We start from the raw sequence: 17,264 nt of genomic DNA, 5'->3' as shown, positions 1-17,264 counted from the left end.
TTTCCCAGTGTAATATCTCCCTTTGGCAGTGTGTCCTAGATCAGATCTCCCTGTCCTGTTCAGATCTCCCTAAACCAGGACACAGTGCTCTGAGGTGCCTTAGCAGACATCCCCAATGCAGGTCGTGCCAGCTATCTCTCCCAAGCGACAAAAGTCTGGACACAAAAGAAAAAGCCCAACCCATCCTTCCAAGAACAAGGACAGCACGTTTTTTTTCTGGCTTCCCAAACCGAGACAACGACCCAGCCTCACTCCAGCAAGTAAAACTTTCCAGGGGTCCCCAAGAGCAGCCTCACCGAGAGATGGCTGTGACAGTCCAGGAAACCCAAGATCCTGCTCCTCTGCCTGTGCAAACCAGTTGTAATTTTATGCCTGCTCTGATGCTGACATTCCAACATAAATTATACAGCTCATTGCCTTTTGCAGCATCTCATCCAGCCCAGCAGCAAAAACAAAGGGTCTGGCAACTTCTGCATGTTGATACAAAGGCATCAGAGACCTCACACTGCCCAGAGGGATGGGTAAAGCATCTCGGTCCAGAACAAACCCAGGTTTAAAACTAAAGATCAGATCATTTATATTGCTTGATTATTGGTTTTTTCCTATCTTTGTCCTGTACGTTCCAGGTTGTTTTTCAGCTGTTTCACAAAGGTTCAGGATATTTATGGCAACCTGTATAAAGAAGACACAAAGTGCAAACATGCAGAATCCTCTTTTTCTGACCTGACTTGTAATAACATTAAAAAATGAGGAAGGTGGATTAATAAAACTAGGTTTTCCAGGCTATGCTGTTCCACCTCTCCTCATTCTGCAAACAGGCAAACCAGCTCAGACAAAGTAAGAAATGACACAAGACTTGGACAAAACATTAATGCAAATATGGTTGATTTTTCACCCCCTCCTTTCCATGTGGCTTTCCATATCTTGTTTTGGCTGACAACAGACGTATCCTACAAAGATATGAAGAGAAAGGCCACACCAGCTGGGCTGGAGCTAGGCAAGTGCACTGGAACAATTGTAGTCTGATGCCCTAAAACATGCAGATGTTAATGAGAAGAAGATCCTTGCTCTGCTCTCTATGAAACAGTCAGACCTGTAACTGAACAACCCATCAAAGACTCCATGGAAAAGCTGGACCACATTTTATTCACACATAGCAATGGAGGGAATACCCAATTATCTCAAAATCAGTTGGGTTAAAAAGCTTAAAATTTATCTCTAAATTTCAGACTGATGGATCTGTGTGGTTTGCAGATTACTAAATTTGTTCCAAAACCTCACTGCTCTCTTTACAAATAGTTTATTAGTTTGGGGGTTTTTTTGCTGAGGAGGAAGAATCCATTGAAATACAACAAAATTGATAGCTGGATAAGATTAACAGGTTTGCCTTAAAAATTTAGTTTGCTTTAAAAGCACTCCAGGAGTCAGTGAGAGAGAGAAAACACTAATGCCTTCACCTTGGTTAACAGCTCTGCACTTGAACCAGAACTGTTCAAGGTCTTCTGAACAGTTTTCATGCAAAAAAAAAAAAATAGTTGAAGAGTTAATTTTTCTTACAGGAATTTTCTTCTACTAGCCCAGTCTGGTCTAGTATAATATGGTCTAATTCACATTAGGTCAATGAAGGTAAGTGAAGGTAAATCAAAATGAGTGAAACAGAAAATTTCTAGGGAGAGAAGGCACACGGAGATGCTGCCAGGGCTGGAGCCCCTCTGCTCTGGAGCCAGCCTGGCACAGCTGGGGCTGCTCAGCTGCACCAGAGAAGCTCCAGGGACACCTGAGAGCCCCTGCCAGGGCCTGCAGGGGCTCCAGGAGAGCTGCACAGCCCCTGGGGACAAGGCAGGCAGGGACAGCACCCAGGCAATGGCTCCCAGGGCCAGAGGGCAGGGACAGATTTTGGCCCATTGGGAATGAGGAATTGCTGGCTGGGAGGGTGGGCAGGCCCTGGCCCAGGGTGCCCAGAGCAGCTGTGGCTGCCCCTGGATCCCTGGCAGTGTCCCAGGCCAGGCTGGATGGGGCTGGGAGCAGCCTGGGACAGTGGGAGCTGTCCCTGCCCATGGCAGGGGTGGTGTTGGATGAGTTTTACTGTCCCTTCCCACCCAAACCATTCCATGGTTCTGTAACTCAAAGGCTGCCATGCTGGAGCATCCATCCCCAGGAGAGCAGCAGCACACTTACACACTGGACAGGCTTCCCTTGATGATTTCTGTGACCAAAGCCAAGGCTGCAGAAGCAGGGACATGACAGCTTTTCTGAGAGATGTGTCTGCAGAGCTTCCTCCTTGTCTGGGGAGCACGGAGCAGCCGCTGTCGGGCTTGGGGTCACTCAGAGGGGCACTGCCCTGCAGGACCTCGGCTCAGGGCACACTCGAGTGCTCCAGCTGGGCCTCCTTTCACATCTGAAGGAGTTTTCCCTTGGACGTCTACAGATGTGAGATGCTATTCCAGGAAGGGGAAGGAAGCTGAGCTGAAATGCCCAGGCGAGGAGCATGCTCTGCGCTGTGCAATGCTGGTTATAAAAGGCATACATTTAGAGAAATTAAAACTCAGTCCACGTTTTCGTCCTGTTACTTCTGCTCATCATCCTCAGTTATTGACCTAAATTCCTGTTTGGAGTCCAAGTCACACGCTGCCTCCAAGCCAGCTCCAGTAACAACATCAAAGCTCTGACCTAGACCGATCCTGTGTTCCGGCCAACAACTACTTAACAGGACACGATGAACTTTAGATCCAGTTCATCTTTACAGGGATGAGCCAAAGGAGGCTCTCATTTTTCAGTCTCATCCAAAGATCCTCAGTTAACTTTTGCTGCCCTGTAATGGTGCTCTTTAAAGTTGTTTGCCCTTCCCAAAGAAATAAGTGGAGAAAACCTGACAGCCAGATGGGCGAAGCAGCAAATCTGATTGTGTAAATGAAATGTTGCCAAACAATCAAGAAAAATTAAGAAAGGGAAAGACTAAAGACAGTGTCTTCTTTTCTTTTAGCTCTATTACAAGTGATTAAGTAGTGAGGGAAAGAAGGGACAAAACCAGATAGTCTTAGGATATTTAAATACTGTTTTCCTAAGATAATAATCACTAATACTGGAAATAACTGGAAAGGCAACCGGAAAAAAATTTTCCACTCTTTCATTTACACTAAAATTGAACATTGAAGAAACCCAAAACATTTTAATGAAGACTGTTTTAATTCAAGTCATACCCTCTACATATCACTGGAGCCAAAGCCAAGCTCTGCTCTTCATCATTAATGTCCAGAAACCATTTAGGAGACAGATTTTTTAGATAATTCTGCACAATCATTATCTGTGAAAGAAAACCTGCATCCATGTTTTTCATTTGCATCCTTGGATTGGCTCCCATCCATGATCCACTCCTTCTCCCCAGTAGATTCATATCCACGTTCCTCATTGCTTTTTCCTCCAAGTTTTAGAAGAAACAGCCCTGCCCACTGCTGCCTAATTTAGAGACTCAGTGAGCTCATGTTTGTCCTCCAAAGGATCAATATCTGCACCCAAATATAAGCTACTCCTCTCAGGTGAGAGCCCATCTGCAGAGCTGCCCCAGCCCTGGCTCCAGCAGCACAAGGAGCTGGAGCTGCTGCAGCCAGTGCAGAGGAGGCCACGGAGATGCTGCCAGGGCTGGAGCCCCTCTGCTCTGGAGCCAGCCTGGCACAGCTGGGGCTGCTCAGCTGCACCAGAGAAGCTCCAGGGACACCTCAGAGCCCCTGCCAGGGCCTGCAGGGGCTCCAGGAGAGCTGCACAGCCCCTGGGGACAAGGCAGGCAGGGACAGCAGCCAGGCAATGGCTCCCAGGGCCAGAGGGCAGGGACAGATTTTGGCCCATTGGGAATGAGGAATTGCTGGCTGGGAGGGTGGGCAGGCCCTGGCACAGGGTGCCCAGAGCAGCTGTGGCTGCCCCTGGATCCCTGGCAGTGCCCCAGGCCAGGCTGGATGGGGCTGGGAGCAGCCTGGGACAGTGGGAGGTGTCCCTGCCCATGGCAGGGGGTGGAACAGGATGGGCTTGGTGGTCCCTCCAACACCAGAATTTCTGATAAGGAATTTCACAGCACAGAGCTTGACCAAGGGCAACCCACATTCCAACCCTCTCCAAATCATGTGTTCCTCCTTGTCTTCTTTCCCCCTGTGCGCAGCCTCCCCACATGTAACTCCTGGAATTCTCTGAGCATTCTGCCTGTCCGCAGCTGGGCAGTAGGGAGGTACAGAGGAGCATTCAGGGTAAGCTTTGAAGTACCTGAGGATGAATTTCTCCTGCCCAGAAGCAGAAACCCCAGGAGCTCACAACCCCTGTAGCACACCCAGGTAAGATGAACAATGACATTGCCTTAGCAAGCTGATGTTCTTCCTGTGTCCCTGCAGCTCCAGGGCCATGCATCAAAGCAGCTGAGATCAGGAAAATTCTTTTATATGGTGTTTTGTTAAACAGGGATAGAGGAGAACCTGTTTCAGCCAGGCCACTATCTGGCCTCTGCCTTCAACCTTTGTATTCTGGGGGTGCTGGAAGAGATGCAGCCCTTGTGCAGATGCACTCAGAGCTCCATCTCCACCTGCACCCTCTCCTCGGACCTCTCAGGAGAAACACATTCTCCAGTTCCCTTCACCTGTATCTCATAAAGGAAACTCTCTCTGCTGAGCTTCCAGAGGGAGGTGTAAGGCCCAGGTGGGCATGCACTGATGTCCCTCTCGGCTGGGACATGCTGCTGCTGGCCCACAGCGGTCACCTGTGAACCCAGCACAACAAAAGCCCTCCAGGCAGTGTGGAACTTCCCACCAGGAGCTGTGATAACAGCAGCAGGCATGGTGCACCCAGCCACGCTGGAGGCCACCAGAAGTCCAGGCTTTTTGCCAAGGATCAACCCTCCTGTCGCTGGAAGATGCTGCAGGAGCCAAACAACACATTCCAAACCTCAAAGGAATTTACAGGGTTCCCTCCTTGATATCCTTATGGATCCTGGCTTGAGCATCCTGAAGCAGCAGCTGCTACTCATGGCCAGATCAGCCATTCCTGGGAGGTTGCTGAGTTAGGCTGGGATTGCAATGCTGGTTCCTGTGCTCTGCTGTCGTATCAGCAACTTGGAAGTGTTGTGAGCCATGTTCTGCTGAGCCACCATCAGCTGTTGGATATGATAATATTGAGCCCTTACCTAAATTTGTGGTCAGTTTGGGAATTTAGGTTGAAGGACCGTGTCCTCCCCAGCTCGGTGGGGATCTGCAGTGGTTGTACTGCAGCAGGGCTGTGGCCTCTGATCACTCCATCCATCCGATTTTTCTTTACAGCCAGGTTGAAGCCACCTGCATCACCAGCTCCAGACCTGGCCAGAGAGTGGGACAGCTGCTCACTACCAGGGGTGAGCTGGGGCTGATTTATGCTTTGGGAGATGGGCACACCAGCAAGCCTGTTTGTTTGTAAACCAAGGATGATTTATTCCGTTTAGTAATTCAGTGTCCTTCGGAAGGCACACGATGTCAGCCCCATTCACCAGCCCTTTAATTTATTATTTTATTCCTGCATAATCCATGCTGCAGACAAAGAGGCACATTGTTCTACTCTGGCTGACAAACAAAATCTGGTTTTTTATAAATTCCTGCTGTGTTGTTTTCTCCCACTTTTGCTGTATCAGCTTTTAACTTCCATTTAGAAAAAAAAGGTATTATTTTAAGAAGAAGTTAAATTTGTTTTGTAATCCAACTGAGTTACCTCCTTGTGCAGTTTCAGCAGCATTCTGCTGCTCCAATGGCCAGGAGGCTGTTTGTGCCAGCCTATCCAGACTGCCTTGCCTAAACCACCCCATCCTGTAGTTTTAATGGGACTGGACTCAAGAAACAAAGCAAAGGACCAAGTCCAAGCTTTGGCAAGTACTGATGTCATTTTTCATCCTGCTTTCAGGGGAAAAAAAACCTGTAGAATCCCAGAATGGTTTGGGTTGGAAAGGACCTTAAAAATTATCTCATTCCATCCCCTTGCCATGGGCAGGGACACCTTCCACTATTCCAGGTTGCTCCAAGCCCTGTCCAACCTGGCCTTGGACACATCTAAGGATGGAGCAGCCACAGCTGCTCTGAGCAACCTCAGGGTCTCACCACTCTCACAGCCAGGAATTCCTTCCCAATATCCCATCCCTCCCTCTGACACTGGGAATCCTTTCCTCCTTGGCCTGTTTGTTCAGAGCCTTGTACAAAGTCCCTCTCCAGCACTTCTGTAGTCCCCCCATATAAATTTGCCAAGATAGAACAGTTGGGGCCCACAAGATTGCAGATTTTAGGAGATGTTATATTGAATTTTGTGAACTGATCCACTGCCCCGTGACAGAAAATTCTGGGGAAAGTCACAGGAGCCAACAAAAAACTCCCAGTGTCTGTTGAACTGCAGATGATCTCTGCACCCATTGCAGTGAGAGTTGACCTATTGCACAATGCACACCAAACATCCCTCTCCTGGCCACTGGACCCTTGTTGCCTCTTTAGGGTCTCTGGAGATGATGCTGAAGCAATCCCAGCTCAGTATTGTTTTGACTGGGTGGCTGACCACAAGAAGGGTCTCTGGCTATAGCACAGAACTGGAAAGTAGATCCAAGGTTGGTCATCAACACTGATACCCAAGGACAACCCAAAGGTCACAGACTGGACTGGAGAGACCGAATGCTCTTTAAACCCCTTGGGAATCCGCTGAAAGCAGACCATGAAGTTGCTGGTCTTTGTTCCTGCAGGATGATTGCAGCCTACCCAGGTCCTGAGGCCAGAAATCCCTCAACAGCATCCCCATAAATCACAGTGCTCACTGCACCTGCTGCCCACAAGGACAGGTGAAACTGCTCCAGGTTTGGACATCAGCTGCTTGCTGGGAAAGGCCATTACCAGCTGCCCAGCCTGGCTGAAGGTGGTTTTCAAGGGTGAAATCCATTTAAAGACAAACATTTATTCTGGCTCCATCTTGATCTTGTGGTTTTTCTTTCAAGTGAAAGGCTGGTGGGGGTCAGACAATCCTGTTGCAGATGCACAGCAAACTCAGGACAGTTTCAGAGCGTATGGAAGCTCCCAAGGGATGTCTTATGATGTGCCAAGAGTGACCCTAGCCACCCATGTGGCAATCCTGCACACAGCTGAGTGCAAGCACAAGTTAGAATAAGAAGAAAGGCCCCCCAACTCCATGCAAAATGCCAAGGACCAGCATTGAACAAGAGTGAAGAACGGGCCATGCTTATTATGGCAACCTTTTTAGACAGTAGAACATTATAAAAATTCCCACCTCACTGGAATCTGCAGCATAAACAATCCCTGATGCTGGGTCACCAAGGGGTGGCTTTAAATTCCCCATTTCTAGGCAAAATCTTGTCCCCAGGGTGTTCCTTGCACTCTCAAGGGAGCACACCAGAAAGGTGCTGATGCCCCTCATTAGTCCTGTAAAGCTGCAGGACAGCCTCCCACCAGTCACTCCAGTAAAACCAACTTGCTTCACTCATCCATGACCTGACTCCTTGGCCAGCAGTCCAGGGATGTGATCCCCAAGCTCCAGAAGCCTGGGGATGCTCAGGCTAGGGAGCATCAAAGTGGAGGGGCCATTTGCTGCCAGATTGCAAAGGGAAGTCAAAAATAAGACAGACTAACTGGGGACTGAGCAGCTCTCCACAGACCATTGGTGTTCCCGAACTGTCCTCGGAGCACCAGTGGCATTGAAAAATGAGCAAGGAAATTTCCAGCTCAGCCACTTCCTAATCACATAAAAAGTTCAGGGAGGACAGAGACACACAAAAATAGGAAACTCTGAAAGGAGAGCTTGTTAAACCACAGATAAAATGCTTTTCTCTGGCCATGACAGTACCACTAGAGTGGTGCTATACTGGTGCAGTTCAGGGTCCTGAAGAACTTCTAAGGTGTTCGTGTGCTCAAGGAAGAAGGGATCAGACTGGGCTCTTCTGGGCTGTCAGAGGGCATACACAGCTGTGCAGGAGATGTGTCCTCCCTGCCTGTTCCTTGATGATATCCCCTTTGTATTCATCTTTTGCTGCTATCGTGTCCCTTATTCTTCAAAACTCTCAGAAAACAAGTCTAAGCTGATAATAATACTCCCTGCACAAGGGTCTGTTCTACAGCAGAGGAGAGCATACCATACCTAAACCTGGGCCCTCAGACCAGTTCTCCGGCATGTTTGGAAGAGCTGCTGCTAGAACTCAGCATTTTATGGACTTTGTGGTAGATGCTTTCCCTTCTCAAGAGACAAGAAACACAGGTTTTGCATGGGGCTTTCTACATATGCAAGAATTTCTGTCTTGGAGCACTCCAGATTTCCAGATCTGTAGATAAATCCTTCTCTCTAACCTGTGCTCACCTGCTGCACAGGGCGTGGACTGAAAATCAACCCTTCCCTCATCATTTTGCATCTCCTGGAAAAGCTGAACACTAAGGCAGATCTCAAACCACTGTTGGCCCTGCCTTTGGAGTGAAAATCAGCGATTTCAGGTTATTAAATAGATGTTTTGCCATCCAAGTGCCTCACAAAGCACGGTGGGAGTGCCTCCCACACCATGATTGTCATGCACCACAAAGGTCCTGCCCCAGGCTCTCAGCTAAGGGACAAAAGGTGAGAGAAGCGCAGCATGGGATGAATTTTGGAACGTGTGGCTGCTTTCAGCCCTGGCATGGCAGAAAGGGGAAGGTCCATGCATGGGCCTTGTCTAAGTTATCAGCATCCTGTGGAGTGTGGGCTGTGGAGCTGAAGTATCTATCTACCTATTGATAAACCCAATAGTAAAAAAAAAAAAAAACAACCAAACCAAACAGTTCCTCTGATAATCCTTCTGCAGTTTCTATGTTGACATTTTCATGTCTTTCAAAAAACAACCCACAAAAAATAAGCCTCACAAAACCCCACTCGTCATGGTCAACTCTCCAGCTCTTCTAAGAGCAAAATTTAAGATCCAACTTAAATGCTTAAGATGAAGTTTTAAGTATCAGCTAGATCAAACTTAAACAGAGAGGATGTAATAGACAACTTTTTGGAATTTAACTGAGGTTTCTCCATCTCACCCAAATTGTGCCTCACTTAAAATCTTATTCATGAGTGTTTGGAACAGTTCCAAAACCTTTAGCAATTTCCACATAGTACAAAGAGAACTTACCTATTGCCAATTACATATTGCCTTTACCTAACAAAGCCATCATTTCCTCAAGGCATCCACAGAGTTTCTTTTGCAAATGTCTCTTATGAGGCAGCAGGGAGGTCACTGTTTAACAGCACCAAATCCTCACCCTGCTTTTCAACACAACAGAGTTCCCCAATGGTTTGGTTATGGATCACAGAATTGTTTAGGATGAAAAAGCCCTTTGAGGTCATTAAGCCCAACCCCGCTCAGCACTGCCAAGGCCTCTGCTGAACCCTGTCCGCAAGTGCCACATCCACACAACATGTAAATCCTGCCAGGGATGGGGACTGCACACTGGATGGCTGTGCCAGGGCTGGACAGTCCTTTCCATGGAGAAATTTTCCTCAATATCCACCCTGACCCTCCCCATGCCCAGCCTGAGGCCGTTCCCTCTGCTCCTGTCCCTGTTCCCCCCGGCTGTCCCCTCCTGTCAGGAGCTGTGCAGAGCCACAAGGGCCCCCCTGAGCCTCCTTTGCTCCAGGATCAGCCCCTTCCCAGCTCCCTCAGCCTCTCCTGGGGCTCCATTCCCTTCCCTGCTCCCTTCACCAAGGCTGCTTCAGCATTGCCAGAAAACAACACTTTTCCCTTGACTCTTTACCCACTGCTGGGTATTTGTCACCTGCAGGTAAGACCAGCTCTTCAGCAGGACAATGAACTGCTCTGCCTTGGCAGCAGACTGGGACTGGGAGGAAAACTCCTTGTTTTCAATTTTTAGAACAGGCAAAGACCAAACAAGGAATTAGCTAATAAAATCCTCTATGTTCTGTGGTAAAAAAAAGAGAAGAAATCTTGAATAAATTGTGTCAGACACTGTAGCATCTGAACCCTATTTGCTACCAGAGATAACAAGATAACATACTTTTCTTTGTATCTCAAACCAGTCTTGGTTTGTTTCAAACCAGATTTCCAGAGTCTGGCGGTGCAATATGATCCTTTTCTTGACCAAGTTGAAGGATAAGCCATTTTTTTTCCCTCATCTGGAAACAGCTGACAACAACATACTCTGCATTTATGGAGTACTTTTAATCTTGGGTGAAGTGTTTATGGACCATGGGCCTTGTTCCACTTTCAGCTGCATCTGTGCAAGCCCGTGCTTGGCTGGAGGAAGATAAATTAAAGGAGGGCAGAAATCACTGCAGTGTGTGCAACAACAAAACAAGAATTAACTCCATATGAAGCCCATTTGGCTCTGGCAGGGCTTATTTGTTTTCTCTGTGTTTTTCTTTACTCCTGCTGCTCACTGTGAAGGGAAGATAAAGAGATGGCTGTAGATTGCCTTGCATAATAGAGCAGAATTTATTCCAGAGATTTATTTGTTATGGGAAAAAGAGTAGATCTTGGAGACCTTAAAATAGATCAAAATCCTATCTTTTCAGGCGCTGTACAGGTAGTCACTAAATCAAGAGCCAGGGATCTGGCAGGGATCACCCTGCATAAACCAGCAGTAAGGAGTGTGGGGAGGGAAATGAAGGTCCAGAGCAAGAAAGGTGAATTAGCCAGGTCACAATACCCATCAGTGCCTGCCAGATCTCTGCAGTACCCACTAAATACCTCTGCAGAGATGCTCTGGATAAATTATCAACCCCAGGAAGCACAGCTCCCCTCCAGGCAGTCTTGAGAGCTTGAGGTCTGTCCCTGAACCAAAACCCCATATAACACTTACACACCAGACATTATTCCTGAACCACCAACGTTCTCAGAAATTTTTAGGAAAATCTCCCTTCAGCTCCAAGCTCGGGGTCAGTGAAGGCTCATTTCCCTGGTGGGACTCAGTGCTCGTTGTGGAGCTGGAGTGATGAACCCTGTGTGTGAGGCACCTGCTTCTTCATGCTGCCCTGCTGACAGCCAGGCCCCCAGGGGCTGATCCCTTGGGGTCTGCACATCTGCCAACACCTGCACTCACCTGGAGGGGCTCTGCTCCTTTCAGAGATCTCCTGGGGTGTTCACAGGCAGGTACCAGGAAGAACGCCTTTGCCACATCTTTTTCCCTAGATCTGTGTGGTTTTTTTTAGACAAAACAGAATCACAGAATCACGCAATCATAGAATCATCAAAGCTGGAAGACACTCCAAGATCACCAAGCCCAGCTATCCACCCAGCACTGCCGCTGTAACCCCTAAACCACATCTCCCAGTGCCAGATCCTAGCTCCTCTTGAACACCTTTCAGTGATGGTGACTCCACCAGCCCCATGGGCAAACTGATCCAATGCCTTACCAGCCTAACAGTGGAAAAATATTTCCTGATATCTAATCTGAATCTCCCCTGTCTCAGTTGAAGGCCTTGTCCTCTGTTCCTCTCACTTCAGCCACAGTAGAAGAGACCAGCCCCCGCCTCACTGCACCCTCCTGTCAGGGAGTTGTGGGGAATTACGAGGTCCCCTCTGAGCCTCCTTTTCTTGAGGCTAAACACCCCCAGCTCCCTCAGCTGATCCTACAGAAGTCAGGTGCACCTAGGGATTCTTAACCTTAAAAAAACCCTTAAAGACCAAACAAATTAACACACAACCCAACACTGGCATCTTCCCTAACCCTTTTTTTTTTCTTTGCCTACATGAATCAAGAAATTTCACTTCCAAAACGTCCCCTGTGGGATTCACTAACACTTCAAATATTATAAGGACTGTGATGGGGCAGAGAACTTGAATGAAATTGTATAATAGTTTGGGTTGGAAGGGACCTTTAAAGCCCATCTCATTCCGCCCCCTGCCATGGGCAGGAACACCTTCCACTATCCCAGGTTGCTCCAAGCCCCCTCCAAACTTGCCTTGGACACTTCCAGGGATGGGAGCCCACCTCCCTCACAGATAATAATTCCTTCCCAATTTCCCATCCAGCCCTGCCCTCTGGCAGTGGGAAGCCACTGCCCCTTGTCCTAATGGTAGTACACACACACACTGGACAATAATTACAATAATAGCTGGAGGTGAGGAGATTGCAGCCAGCATTTACCAAACACCTAAAACTGTACAGAATTTTCATTATGGGCTGATTCCAAGGAAAATTGGAGATCATCAGTGACACAAGGAGTGAGGCTATTATCCTGCCCATTTTTGCAGGTTCATGACATTTGGAGCACTCAGGTTCCTGGATGCTGACCCAGTCTTTATGACACAGTCACCCTGGGGTGTTTTCAGGCAGCATTTTTCAGATGCTGAGGATATGCAACAAAGATCAGACTTAGAAAAAGCTCACTGTGCATTTAAGCAGTTGGATAAGTCTAAGCAGCCCGTTTTAGGGCTGCACCAGTTGCAGAATCAGGTGTCTCACCATATGAGAAGTGGGTTGCTTTTGCCAGGGCTTGAGCGAGTGCAAGGTTATGGTTTTTGAGATCTTGTCCCAAGCAGTGCTATCCTGAAAGAGGCAGCTAGATGTGGGAAACCTCTGTCTCTGTGCCAGAAAGAACAGATGTCTGTTAAACAACCAGACTCCCTCAAACATGTGTAACTGATAATATTCCAAATTAGTGTTCCAGGTAGAAATTCCGCAAGCAAACAGAGCACTTTATAATTTTTTAAGCTCAGGAGACTGGTCTCCTCTGCATCAGGGAGATGTGCTCAATCTTGGAGCCTGTGCTGCTGGCCAGGTTCCAGGACTGAATGTATCAGGTTTCTGCCTCTGTATTTGCACATGGTTTTAGATTTGGGAGGAGAAGCCCTTCCTCCTGTGACAGCCAGTCCTGGATTTCTGGATTTTCAGCAGCCCAAGTACTGCAAGTTGGAATGAGTTTTAAAAAGTGTGGGTCCTGTTTAGGCTGCTAAGAGAAGGCAACTTCAGTTTTCATCCTTACAGTGAGTTTTTATGCTCCCCTTGGTATTTTTTATTCCCTCCATGATTCAGAGCCTTACTTTGGTATCTAAGTAACTTTCTTTGTGGTTGAGTTTGGTATTAGGGGCCACTTTTCCATGTGCCCAGGCATCCAATGAATCAATGATTATTTTTCCTGTGGTATCTCTCTCTTATTTTAGGCATTTCAGTCATCTAAAACAACAGCTTTGTATTTCCAGGTATTGAGTGCTCACCTTGATGAACTCACCTTCTCAACTCTTTGACTGCGCTTAATTTGTTTCTATCACATGGGAGATTGGCGAGATCATGGATCTGACTCAGCATAAACATATTTAGGAAGCTAATAAACCTATATTTTTAAGCTCTCTCACTCTCCCTCTTGTTATGTTCCCTGTCACTGTTGAGGATTTTCATGCATTGACCACATCCAGGTTCCACCCTTGTCCTCAGTCAACCTCCTGTTACTGGTGAGCTCTGAGCTGCATCGCCTGGGACTGTTTGATTCACCTGTTCTATAATTTTCTGTCTCCTCGGCTCTTACTGAACTGAGATTGGTGGTATTCCCCATTCCTGGGAGTGTTTAAGGACAGTTTGGACAGCTTTGGAGCAATCTGGGGTAGCAGAAGGTATCCCAGCCCATGGCAGGGGGTGGAACAGGGTGAAGTTTAAGGTTCCTTCCAAACCAAACCATTCTGGGATCTCTTCTGCTCAGAATGGCAGAACTTCTTCGGAGAGTCTTCAGCTTTTCAGAGTGGCAGATATAGAGGGGATGATGGGGTTTTGGGGCTGGGAAGTCTTAAGGGACTAACACTGCTGTGCAGACCAACTTTCTAGGTGGTGTTTGGAAATGAGGAGTAGCTCACGAGGCCGATGCCCTCAGAGCTGCTGGTGAATGTGGAGCCGCCAGCATGTGCCAAGTCCCGGGGCCGTAAATAAAATCAAACTGCCCCTCTGCTAAGCCATGCATCACGTAAAGCCCCTGGGAATGGGATCAGTGACTCGCTTCAAATGCAAATCGCTCTTGATGCCGGCGGGCGCAGCCCCGGGTTCATGCACAGCGCCATTCTTCAGCCCTGAAAGCCAGACGAGGCCTCCATGAGTAATAAAGTACCTAACTGGACTCTGACCTCGGGTGCGCTAGGCCCTTGGGTGAGTGTGGATGTGTGCATTTGTGTGTGTGTGTGTGTTTGTGTCTGTGAGTGTGAGTGTGTGCGTTTGTGTGTGTGTTTTTGTGTGTGTTTGTGAGGGGGTTTCCCTCGGCCTGCTCCTTCCCCCGGGCACTGCTGCTGTCTATGTGGTGTGGGCCTGTCCGTCACGGTCTGCTGCCTCTTGGCCGGCTTCCACCTGGCAGCCTCTCTGCTAAACCCATCAAACAAAAATGCTCCTCCCTGGAGTCCCTTTCGCTTTCTGCGGGGTTGGGAGCTGACAGAGAGGACCTTGGCACACCATGCTACGGCAGCAGTGAGAGAGAGAGAGGTTTCCACCATGGCCCACCATGTGTCACGAGGAGGGGTCTGTCTCTTACAAGGACAATTTTTTTAGCAGGGCTTGTTGTGACAGGATAAGGGGAATGGCTTTAAATTGAAAGACAAGGAGGTGTATATGGGATATTGGGAGGGAATTGCTGGCTGTGAGGGTTGGGAGGCCCCCAGCTGTGGCTGCCCCTGGATCCCTGGAAGTCTCCAAGGCCAGGCTGGACAGGGCTGGAGCACCTGGGACAGTGGAAGGCGTCCCTGCCCATGGCAGAATGTGCAATGAAATGATCCTTAAAATCCTTTCCAACCCAAACCAGTCTAGGACTACTTATAATGAGCTAAAGAACTTGCTCTGCTGACCCAGCCTCTGCACATATCTAACAGCATCACCATAAAAAGTCTGTTATCCAGAATCTGTGCTGGAGACTCAGATCACAACAGAGTCTGTGGAAACAGTGCTGGGAGATGTCCATTTTTTGTCTGGACATCTCTGTAATTTAAGCTGTTGCAACCTGGATCTCAAAGTCTTGGGAAAAAAAAAAAACCCAGAAATATGGTCTGTGGAGATCAGAGGAAATGATCAAAATGCTAAGGACAGGGCAGCAGACAAAATTCAGCAAAACTGAGGAAAAAGAAAGATAAAATCACAATGACTGCATGAGAGGAAGGGGGGAGCATAATTTGGATTGATAGAAACATTTCAGATACAGCTACTACAGAAACCTTTGCCAAGGGGAGTTTAGCAGTTGGCAGATGTGGATTGCTCGCTATTGCTGTCTCTAGAGGTGTATCTTCACTTTTTTGGCACTCTCAATCTGCCTGCTTTCCCTTCCTTGTATTCACAATGTAAATTGTTTGGGACAGAGACTCTCCTTTCGGTTCATGGTGGACTTTGCCTAGTAGGTCTCTGAGCATTGAAAATTCTGCTGGTAATTATACTGAAGACAGCTTAACCCTGAGGAAAGGATTTTTGACAACCTAGAAACAGTCAAGATGCTCCTTTTTTCCTGCCAAAAAGTTAATTTGTGATGAATTATGGGTTTGAAGCATACACAAGGAGTAGATACATAAACAGGAACACTAAGTTCTGTTTATGAGAAACCTGCAGAAACTCAAAAGCAGCAAATCTTTCTTCACTCAGCCTTCATCCCATGGTCCTTCCAAAAGCCCCTTTCCAGTGGGCACTCCCCAGCTTTTCCTTGGCTGTCTGGGAATGCTTCATGTAATTTTTGAGGCATGATGATCAGGCATCTCTGCTTTACTCTGCTTCCCCACCTTTGGTTTCTCAGAGTGTTTCAATAATTGCATCAATGATCAGACAGACAGTAAAAGTCACAGTAAATATTTAATTGTTAAGGAGCATATGTGTTTAAGTCATGATGGGCCTTCCCTGCTAGGATCTTATTTATCTGGCCATGGATCTCATTGTATCCACCTACTTCAGCCCCCAACTGAATCCCTGTCAAATCTTCCCAACACTCCTGGAAAGTTTAAAATTAGATCAAATCTCCGTGGGTGGCTCTTACTTCTAAAGTGGATGAAATCCAAACATGAGCCTGAGCTGCACACAGTTTGGAGGCTGCTCTGGGAGGCTGAATCCATCCAGCCATCCTTGTACAGGGGCCAAACCCTTACACTGCCCAAAGCACAGCCTCCAGAAACGTGTTAGGGCTGGGATCAAAGATCAGAGGGAACGGAGAATTGCCGCTGGACTAACCCCCCTCAGCCCTAGCACGGTGAGTTTCATGCCAGCAGAAACACAGCATGTATTTATTGTTTTTAATCACTTTGAGCTCAAACCTTTTTAAAAATGCTCCTTCAAACTTCAGGCTCTGAATCAGCCACATGCCTGGGGCAGGTGTCCTGCAGGAGGTCAGGGTGACCCACACAAGGCCACAGGGTCACATTTCCAGGTGGTCCTTTGACCAAGTGGAGCACAGCAGATGTGTGATGGAAATCTCTGTCCATTCTCCATGCACAGGCATTTCCCTGAGTATATAGGCCATTTTCATCACCTTTGGGACACTATTTCTGCCAAATATGAATCTCTGAATTGGTTCCTCAGCATCCAGTGCAATAAATTTCCAGTTTTGAGAGGGTTTCCAGACAAAAAATACCAAAGTTAAGTATTCAGAATGTAAAAGTACAGTGATTTCCTTCTTCAATACTATATAAAACCCAGGAAAAAGATCCAGAAACATTTTAGATTAGAAGTGCCAAGGTAGTCAGACAAGTGGCAACTCATTACTTTTCTTTTTTTCAATTAAAAAATTGAGATAATGGATATTCACAACTCATAATATGGAGATTGACTTCCCATTTATCCAGGATGAAAGGCTCTCTGTAGGAGGTGAGCTCAGCTGAAGAAGGAATTTGGTGAAATACCTCTTGGAGTCCACCAGGCTGGAACAACTCTTCTCATTTGGGATGTGGAACTAAGTCAGAGTGGTAACAGGCACTTTTCAATGACAACAGGTCGAGACAGGGTCTGTCTCCTATTTAGTACTCTGGTGGAGAGACCACTCATCTGAAATATCAAAGAGCACTGATTTGCAGTCTCTTCTGCAAGCTATACACAATTATTCCTGTAAATGAGAGCTGTTCCTACATGGACAGGGTGGATTTGAGCTTGGTGGTCCCTCACCCCACTTGAATGTTGCAGGGTTTGAGCCAAAAGGGTTCTCTCCTGGCTGGGCTGGGATGTGCTCTGGGAGTTGGAGGCACATCCTGCAGCAGCGTGGCTGGGGCTTTGGGAGTGTCATGGATACTGCCATACATGGAATACATGGAATCCTTTAGGTTGGAAAAGCCCTTTAAGTTTATCAAGTTAACCATTCCCCAAAGC

This window comes from Zonotrichia leucophrys, chromosome Z (genome assembly GCF_028769735.1).
Source record: "Zonotrichia leucophrys gambelii isolate GWCS_2022_RI chromosome Z, RI_Zleu_2.0, whole genome shotgun sequence".
NCBI lineage: Eukaryota > Metazoa > Chordata > Aves > Passeriformes > Passerellidae > Zonotrichia > Zonotrichia leucophrys.
This window is presented reverse-complemented; position numbering follows the sequence as displayed.